General features: G+C 37.8%; 1 protein-coding gene across 5 annotated transcripts in view; it reads left to right on the top strand.

The window, feature by feature from the left end:
• The window catches only part of ATP6V1H (ATPase H+ transporting V1 subunit H), a 161,596-nt gene that overhangs the window by 108,712 nt on the left and 40,285 nt on the right, over nucleotides 1-12,599 (top strand). The gene's annotated exons all lie outside the window — the stretch shown is intronic.

Genomic DNA, 12,599 nt, shown 5'->3' with positions numbered 1-12,599 from the left:
ATAAACCTAATTAAAAATGGGTGGTATAAAAGTATCAGTACAACTATAATACTACTTGTGTAGTGACCAGGAGAGATCACATTAGAAATTTCACATTCAGGGTTTTATTTTGGTTTGTATGATTTTAATTCAATAGTGATTTTGTGAGCACTGGTTATTTTTCAACTACTACTAGTAGTTACAGAGATGATGAGACATTTGTTATTATTTAAAGATTTACTAATTTATCTGAGAGGGAGAGAGTGCACACTATATGCACGGAGGGGATGGGGCAGAGAGAGAGAGAGAGAGACAATCTCAAGCAGACTCCCTGTTGAGCAGTAAGCCTGCCATGGAGTTCAATCTCATGACTCTGAGATTATGACCTGAGCTGAAATCAAGAGTCAGATGCTTAATCCCCTGAGCTCAGGTGCCTGAAATGAGACATCATTATTCAACTTCTTAGATTCACAATATTGAAGGAAATATAATACCTGTAAAGAAAAGTTACAGAAAAAAAAAAAAAGAAAGAAAAGTTACAGTTAGATGTATAGGAATAGAATTGTATATTTCAGAGTATTGAAAAGAGGAATTCCATGTGGGAGGAGACATATAAGACTTTACAGAGGTAGTGATACTGGCCACATAATTTAAAATTATCTAGGTATATTAACAATGAAAAGGTAGGCTTTTTTGGGAAAAATAAGAAATTAAGGTACCAGTATTATATCAAGGGAGAAAATATCAAGGGAGAAAACATTAAATGTTTGTATAAAAGGGCTGGTTTCTATTATTTGGAAAAGCAGAAATGCAATGTGCCTTGGTTGAATTATTCCTATTTCACTTGCTAGTTGATTTCCTAATCTATAAAATTGGGGTGATAGTCATATTCCTTTCTTATAAGACTGATGCACAGATTAAATGAATTAACCCAATATAGTGATTAGAGTAGTGCCAGGAGGTACACAGTAAGTACTCAATAAGTATTAGTTACTTTTATTATTATTTTTATTGAAGATTTTATTTATTTGAGAGAATGAGAGAGAGAGAGCCTGAGTGGGGAGGGGAAGGGAGAACGAGGCTTCCTACTGAGCAGGAAGACGTAGAGCTCAATCCCAGGCATGACCTGAGTCAAAGGCAGACACTTTACTGACTGAGCTACCCAGCCATCCCTAGGTACTTTTATTATTACTAATGTTTGTATTTTATATTAATCAAAGTTATCTATGAGGAAGACATATAATAGTATTTATCTTATTTATCTTATTTATCATAAAACAGTATCAGGTAAGCCCAGAACATCTTAGAATGTGAGCAAAAATTGGCAGAGCCACAGATATAATTGCATACTTTAACATTTCACAATTACTTTATAAGTTCCTCTTTCTCTTTATAGTTTATAAATATTTAAACATTATAAAGCACCATGTCAGTGACTGAATGGAGGTATAGCTTTTCAAGCAGAGAAATTACCTTTTCTTTCCAAGTGTCTGTGGAATATATTATTTTTGATCTTCACTTTGTTTTTTCTAGATCTGATTTATAGTCACTCACACTGCTTTGTATTGGTGGATCTTGGTAAACTCCACTTGGAATATCACATGGGTCACATACTGAGTTGTCAGGATCTGCTATACGGAGAAGTAGGCTTGAAGTGGGCAAGGGGCAGCCTACCTTTGGTCTCAGAGATAAGAAGAGGTTGTCATTCACGTCCCTTTGGAGTGAAAAGGAGTTTCTCTTGTACTTTTTCTGGGTGAGAATAATGAGCATGAACATCTGTGAACTCCATATGATGGTAATTGTGCAAAATGCAGCATAGTAGCCTCTAGTTTTGGAGCGCTGGGCTTGCCCAAAGCTCTTCTGGAGGGTAAATGAGAGAACATTAGGCAAGTGGCATATGGGAAATTACTCAGGATATTGGTACCTACTTCAGGAAAAGTAGAAAATTATTTAGTGTAGCTACTGAATCACTCAGTGTTTGAACTGCAGGATGTTTTCATTCTGACCCAGCAAACTCTTGTTTACTGGTCTAGCATAGAACTTCATTTTGGGTACACTCCAGAAGCAGATGGCATAGATACAGCAGGTGCATAAGTCTCTGTGTTAAAGCTCCCTATTGCAGTTTTTACTTCTCTCAGCTCCAGGATTTCTGTTTGGTTCTATTTATTTGTTTCTTTATTGCCATTTTGTTCATGTGTTGTTTTTCTAATTTTGTTCAGTTGTCTCTCTGTGTTCTCTTTCATCTCATTAAGTTTCTCTAAGATGATTGTTTTTTGATCCTTTGTTAGGTAAACTTTAGGTATACATTTTTATGGGACTGGTTACTGGAGCTTTAGTTAGTTTCCTTTGGTAGTGTTATATTTATCTGATTCTTTGGGGTCTGTTTAGCTTTGCATCAATGTCTACATTTGAAGGAACAAATACTTCTTTTAGTCTTTACCATTTTCAATAGATAATGACCTCCTCTCTGTTGCCTGGGCTAATGGATGCATTACTTTTGGAATCACATTCATGCTGGGTTGGAGTGGGTTGTACATGGTTGTGAGTCTGCAGTGGTGTCCATGGTTGACAGGTTTATTATTGGGGTATTAGGTAGGCATGTTTTCACTCTGGTCTTCATATGGCTGGGACTGCCTCTAGTACCTTGTTCAGTAGGGTAGTGCTGGGACAAGGGTCCACTTCAGGCTCCCACAGTTGTGTCCTTAGTCAGCTGTTCCCTTCTCAGGTATATGGATGGGTATAGCTCCTGCCAAGTTCCAGTGGGGACTGCTGCCTGGTCACTGCTGAGTCCTACATGGGCAGCATAGGTGCTGGGCCTTGGCTGAGAAGGGCTGGAACCAAGCTCTTGGGCATTTTTAGTATCCTGGCCATGACTGAAGTCTGCATATCTGGCTTTGGAGGCATGAATGGATATTTTTACCACCTGGTCCCTGGGCAGGTAGGACTGCTCCCTGACTTTGGCTGGAGGAACTGGAGCCAAGGATAGGATTGTTTCAGGATCTCCTGAGGCACAGATGAGAGTGTCCCCTACTAGGTCCCTATGTTGGCAGGACTGCTTGTGACTGCAGCTTGGTGGGAATAGAACCGAGTAGAGGACCCTTTCAGGATTTCTAGGGTGCACATGAAGAGTGTCTCTCACTGGTTTTCTGGGTCAGCAGTACTGCTCTTGGACTGGCTGGGAAGGGATGGAGCTGGATATAGGGCCCTTTTTAGGATCTCTGGGAGCATTGTCAGAGGGTTTCCTGCTAGGTCCCTGAAGTTGGCTGGCCTGCTGGCAGGCCTTCTGTGATGGGACTAGAGCCATGTATAGAACGCTTCAGAATCTATAAGGGTGCAGCCAGAAATCTCCTGCTGGGTCTCTGTGCCAGCAAGAATGGGGACTGGCCAGAATGGACTAGAGACCAGTTATAGGGTGCTTTCAGAATCTACAGTTTGACAGAGTTTGTCAGGTTTAACTCCTGGGTAAGGGAAGGACTTCCAGACCTCAGCAGAGAAGGGCTAGAGCCTGTCTAAGGACTATTTCAGAATCCACACAACTGAGACCAAAGTCTCTGTGTCTGTTAGCTGATGGATGGGTAGTATGATTCCTCCAAGGTCCCTTGGCATATTTTGTTAGTGGTAGAACTGAAACCAACAGGATTGTAGCAGAGTTTTCGGTTATAGAGCTGTTTCTGGGTCTGTAGCCAGGACCATAGTCAGTGAATCAGCTTACCTGAGTGTAAGCCTACCTTCTCAAAGTGTCTCAGTTGGAGAATGCACCAGGGTTTCACAGTCCCCTACCTGGATCCCAAAGATCCTATGAAGGCACTTTTCCATGAATGGATGCCCAATTATTGCTGTTGAAGAGGGGCGATATGTGTGAAGGATGTCTTATTCAGCCATCTTGCAGAGGTCACTCCCATAGCCCATCTCTGCAAATTTTATGGTAGTGCTTTTACCCTTCTTGTCAACTGACCCTTCTAGATCAAAGGTCTGTATGCATTTAGTCAATGACTGTAAAATAGGTGAAATTATAGGTTCTGATTTTGTAGCAGTTGAAGTGTAACAACTTTAGCACCTGTAAAGAGAAAAATAGAACCACAGGAGAGGGAGAATATTAATGATCTTTGTTTTTCAGTGAATTATCCCTGTAGCTTTCCTCATGAAGGAAAACAGATCTTTCAGCTGTTGCACACTTTAATTGCTGGATCTGTCATCTACCTCCAGAGAGTGTTGCCACAATTTGGTGGTCATTCCCTTTAAACTCTTGAGACATCTGTTGGAAACAGAAGGGATAATAGCTTTTGCATCTCCCAAGCAAAATACCTCTCAGTAGTTCTTTATGTCTTCCCTACCCTCCATCCTGAAGCCTCCTTTATCCATTCCTTGGGGCAGACATGTATCACCTATCTGGTACCATAGACAAATATGTCAGTCTTTTCTAGAACCAGGACTAGACTCTGGTATCTGACTTGAACCGAGACCCCTAAGGTTCATCCATCTGGGAGACCACACTGAGGACACCATCAACTTGTCTGCCCTCCCCTTATTCCTCCCTCCTAGCTGATGAAGATCTCATTTGGGTGGCCCAATAGTTGTAAACACTTTCTTTCCAGGGGCCATGAGTGTCCTTGGTATTGTACTTCCTGTATGAAGGCCAAGCATGAACTTGCTTCCCTCCTCAAAACCCTAGTAACTTACACCTTAGGAGTGGTCATAAGAAGCCTTCAAGTATTTAAGGAAACACTACCAGTAGATCACATAGTCCTCAGCTGAATATGATCACTTCCCCAAAAAGTGATCAGTGATACTACCTTCACCCTGGAAGACATTCAAGTTAGCCTCAACTCACTGGTCAGCATTTGTTATAGATGAAAGAATTGCCCTGGACTTCCCTCTTGGGCCAACGAAGAATCTGCACATTCTTTATATATCCATCTATACCTGGATTCATGCAGAACTTAGGGGAAAACCTTTGAATTTTAAGTAGATCTGATGCTTTATAGCATTTTTTCAGCTGGTTAGATCTAGGACCTTGGGGGACATGGATAATAAAATCATGATGCTTTACCTTGGTGCTATGAATTTGATTGCAGCCTACATCATACAGGTGAATCACAGTGACCAGTGGAGTGGTATATTCATAGGTGAACTTGCCAGAAAGCAAGCTAATACAGAAATGAGGGTTTTATAGGTGGGGAGATATTTCTCTCAGCTTTCTTTGCTTCTTGCACATTGAATGCCCTTTTCAAATAGATGTCTTCCTAGGAGCAAAGGGCAGGATGCTTACTGTCCATTATGAGAGATTCAGGGTTCCTTTGAATGGATGGATCCTTCATACGTATGTAATGGTTTATTTATAGTACTTTTGAAAAAGGTGGCTAAAAAGTAAATCTAGATAAAGTGCCCTCATTCTAAAATCATATAAGTGGTGAAAAGCTTATTTAAGGACTTACCTGTAAGAACCATCATGAACCAGCTAGTGTTTCAAATGTGTCCTACAGATACACTGTTTACACCATATCTACTGCTAATCAGAAGCCTTTTATGCCTTCACATCATCCAATTCAGCCACATCCATTCTTATCTCCCTTCCCAACTGTCTCCCCAATTAAGGATTATCTTGGACACCATACTTTGCCTTCTACACATCACTGGTATCACCCGCTGCATCAGTCCTAAGTGCTAAAACACTTCCTAAAAGTTTTTGTTTGTTTGTTTGTTTGGTTTTTTTTTTTTTTTTGCTTGTTCATAAGCGGTGATACTACTGTTTTTTTTTGTTTGTTTGTTTTTTGGTCTTTCCAGTGGCTTACATCTTACATGGATCCATGGACCAGTGTATTCATTCTTTTTTTTTTGAAGCCCCTCACCAGTCTATTTCAGAATAACTAAATTTCTGTACAGTCTTTTGCTCCTTATTGTTTGAGATGTATTTTCAGATTATTTTCTCCTTATCACATAGTCCCTTAAAGAGTCTCATTCTTTTGTAATCTGCTTGATAAAAGGTAGCATTTTTTTTTCCTGTGATGTCATTCTCACATCTTCCTATACAGGAGTGTTTCTCAAACTTAATAAATAGTTTGCAGACCCAGAATTTGAAATAAACATTAAAAAAACTAATACTTAAAGATTTTATTTATTTATTCATGAGAGACCGAGAGAGAGAGAGAGAGAAAGAGAGAGAGAGAATGAGAGAGAGACAGACAGACAGAGACATAGGCAGAGGGAGAAGCAGGCTCCATGCAGGGAGCCGGAAGTGGGACTTGATTCTGGGACTCCAGGATCACGCCCTGAGCCGAACAAAGGCTGATGCTCAACCGCTGAGCTACCCAGGTGTCCCAATACTTAAATTTAATTATAGTTTATGGCATTTAATAAATTTACTGATACCTCTTTCATGTTATTGTCAAGAATTACTTTGTTCTTGATCTTTTACCAAGATATCAAGAATAAAATGCTTGAGTAATGCATAAGTCAAGTTCTTTACTCACTTTTTCTTATTTTTTATTGCTATTAAGTTAAAAAAAATGTTAACTCACTACAGTAAATTGGCAGGAATGGCTACAACAGGAATATCTTCTCCATAGGTGCATAGTACATATGCTAATAGCTAATGGGCACCACAGTCATCAGCACAGAATTACACAGTGGTTAAGTGCACAGACTAAACTTGCCTAAGTTCAAATCTCAGCTCTACCACCTTGTAACTGTGCAACCTTGGCATATAGCTTCTCTGTGCCTCAGTTTCCTCCTCTGTAAATGTGAGGATTAAATGAGTTCACATGTAATGCACTTAGGACAGAGTCAACACATAGTAAGTACCATTTAGGTGTTTTTTGATAAACCAGTTAAATGAGTAATTTTGTCCAGTTGTTAGTATCTGTTATCCTGCACAATAGCAATTGCAGTTGCCACTTGAACAACATTGGTTTGAACTGTGTAGTCCCACTTATATGTGGACTTTTTATAATACAGTACTATAAATGTATTTTGTCTTATGATTTCCTTAATAACATTTCCTTTACTTTAGCTTACTTTATTGTCAGAATGGTATATGGTATAACACACATATAGTATAACACACAAAATTTGTGTTGTTTATATTACTGGGTAAGACTTCTGGTCAACAGTAGGCTATTAGTAATTAAGTTTTGGGGGAGTCAGGAGTTATATGTGGATTTTAACTGTGTGTTGATGTTCCTAACCTCCTCCATCCTTGTGTTGTTCAAGGTTTAACTACTCTTCTCCACTGTATGTTTTTGATATCATGTGATGTTAAAAATTACTTAATAAGGAAATTTGGCTTTCTCTAAGAACATAGTGTTCTTTGTGGTGGACTATTTTTCTTTTTACAAGTTTCTTAGTAATGATTTATACTCATCACACAGCAGGAGTGTCGTCAGGATGTTGTCTCCTTTTGAATTTTGTCCCTTTCTCCATTTCAAACAGTAAAATCAGTTGACAAAGTTTCATATCAGAAATGTTATACACGACCGATGAATAATTGGACACTACATCTGAAACTAATGATGTATACTCTATGTCAGCTAATTGAATTTAAATTAAAAAAAAGGAATATTTTGGAGCTTACCCGTGAATATATTGCTGGTCCATTGATAAATATTTGAGTGGTCATAGCATAATTCTCATCTGTCATTCTCTTTTATCACACTCAGATTTGTTTTGGCATGCAGATTTATATATGATATTAAAAATGGAGTCCTGTTCACTCTTATTTTACATACTTGTTATTTTCATGACTCCTTTTATAGTTTAAAGAAACCCTTTTGATTCAGTAGCTTGTTTTTGTAAATTCAGACTGAGAGCATAACATAACAGTAACTTACCCCAAACTGTGTATTTAATAATTGTCCTCAATAAATGCAAATAACTTGAAAGTAAGCTATCTGAATGAATTTACCCTGTCAACTATACTTGGCAGTTAGTTCTTGTAAAGGACCCACAGCCTTTAAGATTGTGATATGATTTCCAAGAAACAAATACCACTCATTAATCTTATTTTTCAAATGAGTATGATGGAATGTGAATAAAATTGTTCCATTGTTTAGTATTTGGAAAACACAAGACCACCTGTGGCCCTGACAGACGCTGCAGTCACACTTTGATGACTAGTGCCTGAGAGTTGTCCCAAGGAGAGTGTGCCCCCTTTGTATGCATAACTCATTGGCACAGATGGTGTAATGAACATTGTTCCATGCAACAGAACATTGCAACAGCAGCATCAGAGCCACATCAAACCCTTAGAGGCTTGAGCTAGCCTCTAAGTGTGCTGGACTATAACTCTCAAAAAGAGGAACTATATCTGACCAGGCATATTGTTTACCACAGTAGGACATTATAAATGTTGAGTGAGAGAGCAATCAAAAGAATTTCTGCTTATTTTAAAATGAACATTTTTATATGAAGTAAAGATCTCTATTTTCCTTTGTACAAAGTCTAGCATAGCATACAAAAGTAAAAATTAGTACTTGTTTTGATAGTGGCATTAAGTTTTTATCAAACCCAGTTAATTTATTTTTTCTAAATTAGAGTCATCAGGAAATGTAACATCCTTACTATAGAAAACTTGAAAAATATGGAAAGAATAATAAAAAAAAACAAGACTAGTTTTGAGCTAAAAGTAATAGCTTATTTTTTTCAGTTTTTTTTCCCCTCTATACATACACTTTTTTCCTTCCAAAATGTTGATCATATAATATCTCCTGTTTTATCTCTTGATTTTTTTGTGGGAATTTCCCATCTACAAATTTTTAAAAATATACATTAATGCTATCTGTAGATAAATGATAAAAGTATTCCAGTGTGCTCAAATCTTACTAGTGGCTATTTGATATGCTTCCAATTTTTCATTATTAAAAAAACAGAGTGAATGTCTTTGCAAACATTTATTTTCTTTTTTTCTGGTCCCTTAAATACATTCCATGAGAGAAAGTATATAAGTAATTCTGAGATTTGAAAAACATTATTAAATAGAGAATTATTCAGGCTCTAAGCAGCACTAGGTGAAAATAGCATCTTTACCACCCTCTCAGCAGCAATGAGTGTTATCAATTTCTCTTAAACTCTCACAGGGGAAACTGGTATCTGGTGCTTTTAATCTGTACTTTGATTATTTACATGACTTACTAGGAATTTAACTGCTACATTTAAGAAAGAAATCTTTATTATTATTATTTATTTATTTATTTTTATTTTTAAAATAAATTTATTTTTTATTGGTGTTCGATTTGCCAACATACAGAACAACACCCAGTGCTCATCCCGTCAAGTGCCCCCCTCAGTGCCCATCACCCATTCACCCCCAGCCCCCGCCCTCCTCCCTTCCACCACCCCTAGTTCATTTCCCAGAGTTAGGAGTCTTTATGTTCAAGACAGAAATCTTTAAAGTTTGTTGTTTACATTTCTGTTCTGTTCATAATATTTTCATCATGTCAGTTTCAGTTACCATATAGTGAAATTCATTTATTCACTAGGCATTAATGTTTTGTTATCTGCTATGTGCTGGGCATCATTCTGAGCATGGCCTTACGGAGCTTACTTCCAGTGAAATCCTTTGTGGTTTCTTTTCTTTTCTTTTCTTTTCTTTTCTTTTCTTTTCTTTTCTTTTCTTTTCTTTTCTTTTCTTTTCTTTTTTTTTTTTATATCCTTTGTGGTTTCTTCAACTACTTTTATGCTTTTCCATTTAGAAGTCTGGTAAATATTCTCCTAAATTATTTTTGTTTTTAAAAACGTTAATCACCTTCTTTGAGGGGAACAATAGAATAAGACAAAATAGTGATTTCTGTGCTATTAAACTTACAGACTCTCGAGGGTATATATAGTGTTTCATAGAAAAGTATCTACTTGCCTGTAAATGGAATCATACATGCAACTTAACCATTTTTAGCAGTATATTGTAGAATCATAATATGTTACATTATGTTATTGTGTATATAATTTCATTAGCCATGAATAGAATGCTAAACAGTAGAATCCTTATCAGGATATTTTATGTAACCGTAGTATATATTGTAGAACTACATTAAGACAGGAAAAAGACCTTTAGAACAAACAAAAATAGTGCTGTGCTTTTTAGGATATTTAAAGTTTACTCTAAAATTACATTTCCCTTATTTCACCAGCTGCTACATTTCTTAAGAGTTCCTGCCAGTACTGAGCTTGTTAATCATGTTTTATAATATTGCAGCTCTTTACAGCCTAACATGCTCTTGACTCAACTTGTTTTGGAATACAGCCAGCAAGTTTTTCCCTATTAAACAATAGCTTATGAACAAAGTACTCGGGTCTAATTCTAAATTAAATCATCCACATATTCTGTCTTTTTAATGATGCCTTATGTTAATGATATCTTGTTTTAATAAACTAACTGGAAAGATGATTTTCTCACCATTTTTTCAAGCATCAGTGATTTTGGACATCTGTATAATCTGAAAGTAATTGGTGTTTCAGTTAAATTTAAAAGACAGGAAATGTTCATTTTATTGCAGTGAGCTTCAGTGGAGTGGAGATTGTCCATCACTCTGTGAGATCTGTTGGAGTCTCTTGAGTTTGAAAATGAAGGCTTAATGAATAAATACTTATTCATTCAATTATTAAAAGCAAAACTCTTCAAAATTTACTTATAATATGAGAAGGTAGTAAAGGGGACAAGGATTTAAAATGTCAAAAACACCACATTATAGAGGAATAGGCAGCACATTTGTTGTGAGGATTACATGAGGTGAAAAATATGAAGTGTTTAGTATTGTGTTCGGCATGTATAAAAATGCTATTGTTGTTTTGTTGTTATATAAGTGGTATGTGATCTCTTTTTTAAAATCCATCATATTTTACACACACTATGGCAGTTTTCTGAGATTATATTAATTCATACACAGTTAATCCTCATTTTTCATGGATTCTATATTTGTGAATTTGCATGTTAGAATTTACGTATAATGCCCAAATTAATACTCAGGTATTTGAGATCATTTGTGGACACATTCAGGGCAGAGGAAAGTTTGAGTTGCCGGGCATACAACTAAAGTCAAACAAGGTGAGGCTCTGCCTTCTTGTCTTAGCTCTTGTACTATAAACCGGTGCCCTTTTTGAGATTTGTTTAGTGCCATGTTTTTGCATTTTTGTGCCTTTTCTTGGTCACTTCCCTGTGTACAATTGCCCCTGAGCACAGTGCTGAAGCGCTCTCTAGTGTTCCCGAACACAAGAAGGCTGTGATTTACCTTATGAAGGAAATCCACGTGTTAAATAAGCCTCATTCCGGCATGAGTTATAGTGTTTTTGGCTGTGAGTCCATTGTTGATGAATCAACAACAGACATTGAATTGTCTTTAAACAGAAACATGTAAAACAAGTCTGTTATCGACTGGTTGATGAGAATGTCATGACTAGAGGCTTGGAGGAACAGAATCCTATATTTCCCTTAGAAGTCTCAGTATTCACTAAATCAGCATTTATGGTAACTTTATAGAACACAACAACCATAAATAGAATCAGTTGTACTTTCCAAGTGTTGTAGGTATCCAGATGGGGACCAATAATTCCTTTCCTACTTGCTTGAGTTCCAGACTATTGATAAACTTGACAAAGGAGATATAGCAGATTGAGGCCAAAATAGAATCTTCCCTGAGAAAGTCATTAAGAGACAGATAGCCTTCCTATTACTGAACCCATTAGCTCCAGGTGGCACTGAACCGGTGTGGAAGAGAAAAGAGAATGTGGATGTGTGTGTGTGTCCTCGATTCCTGCTTCCAAACTCACCAGGCACAGAAGTCCCCTCTGAGAGGAGTAGGCAAGGGCAGGGGAGACAGGAGCATTATCTGAACTAGCAGATGTAAGAAGTCAGCCCTGCCACCCCCCTCAAAGTAGCTCATACATACTAACACCAGATTGGTTGGTTGAAGAAGACATTGTGGTGAAATAAGAATGTCTTTAGATTTGTTCCTCAGAACTCCTTTAAAATTTATTCAGGATTGATAATCTTTTTGTGCCTTTGGATGAAAACCTAGTGGGTTGTGTTACTTTTCCCCTCATGCTTAGATAACAGCCCTACTGTCATTTTAAGTCAAAAGAAGGGTTTGGTTGAAGACCTTTGGTAGCCCTTCATGCTACTTATCAAAAGTAGGCCTTCCCTCTTTTCTCTCTGATGCTCTCAACAGGTGCAGGCCCACAGTCCTTTCTCTTCCTGGCTGTTTCCCTAGCTTACCTACTGTTGCCTCACTCTTCCTGAGGCTGGTGAATGGAGAAGGGGGAGGCCACAGGGAGAAGCAGGGATTTTCTTACTTGCTATTATTGTTGGCTGCTTTATGCTCTCCCACCGTGGTGAATGTCTAAAGCTGATCATTTCTCTAGGGAGCACTTTTTGGGGTTCATTGAAGGTACCTTTTCTGGGCCATTCATTGCAGCTCCCCTAGGCTAGATTGAGCCATTGTTGTGTTTCATCTGACTCATGGAGCCACTCAAACATCTTTGCACCTGTGGCTTCTGAGAATGTCAGCTGATCCTGACGCAGCTCCTCCTACTTTGCTGCTTACTGGTTACCGTGACCTCTCAGGGTTGAATCATTGTCAGGCACCAGACTAGAAAATGTGTGCTTGTCTCTTGTGTGAGGTTTCCTTGGCATG

This window comes from Canis lupus, chromosome 29 (genome assembly GCF_011100685.1).
Source record: "Canis lupus familiaris isolate Mischka breed German Shepherd chromosome 29, alternate assembly UU_Cfam_GSD_1.0, whole genome shotgun sequence".
In the NCBI taxonomy this organism is placed as follows: domain Eukaryota; kingdom Metazoa; phylum Chordata; class Mammalia; order Carnivora; family Canidae; genus Canis; species Canis lupus.
This window is presented reverse-complemented; position numbering and strand designations above follow the sequence as displayed.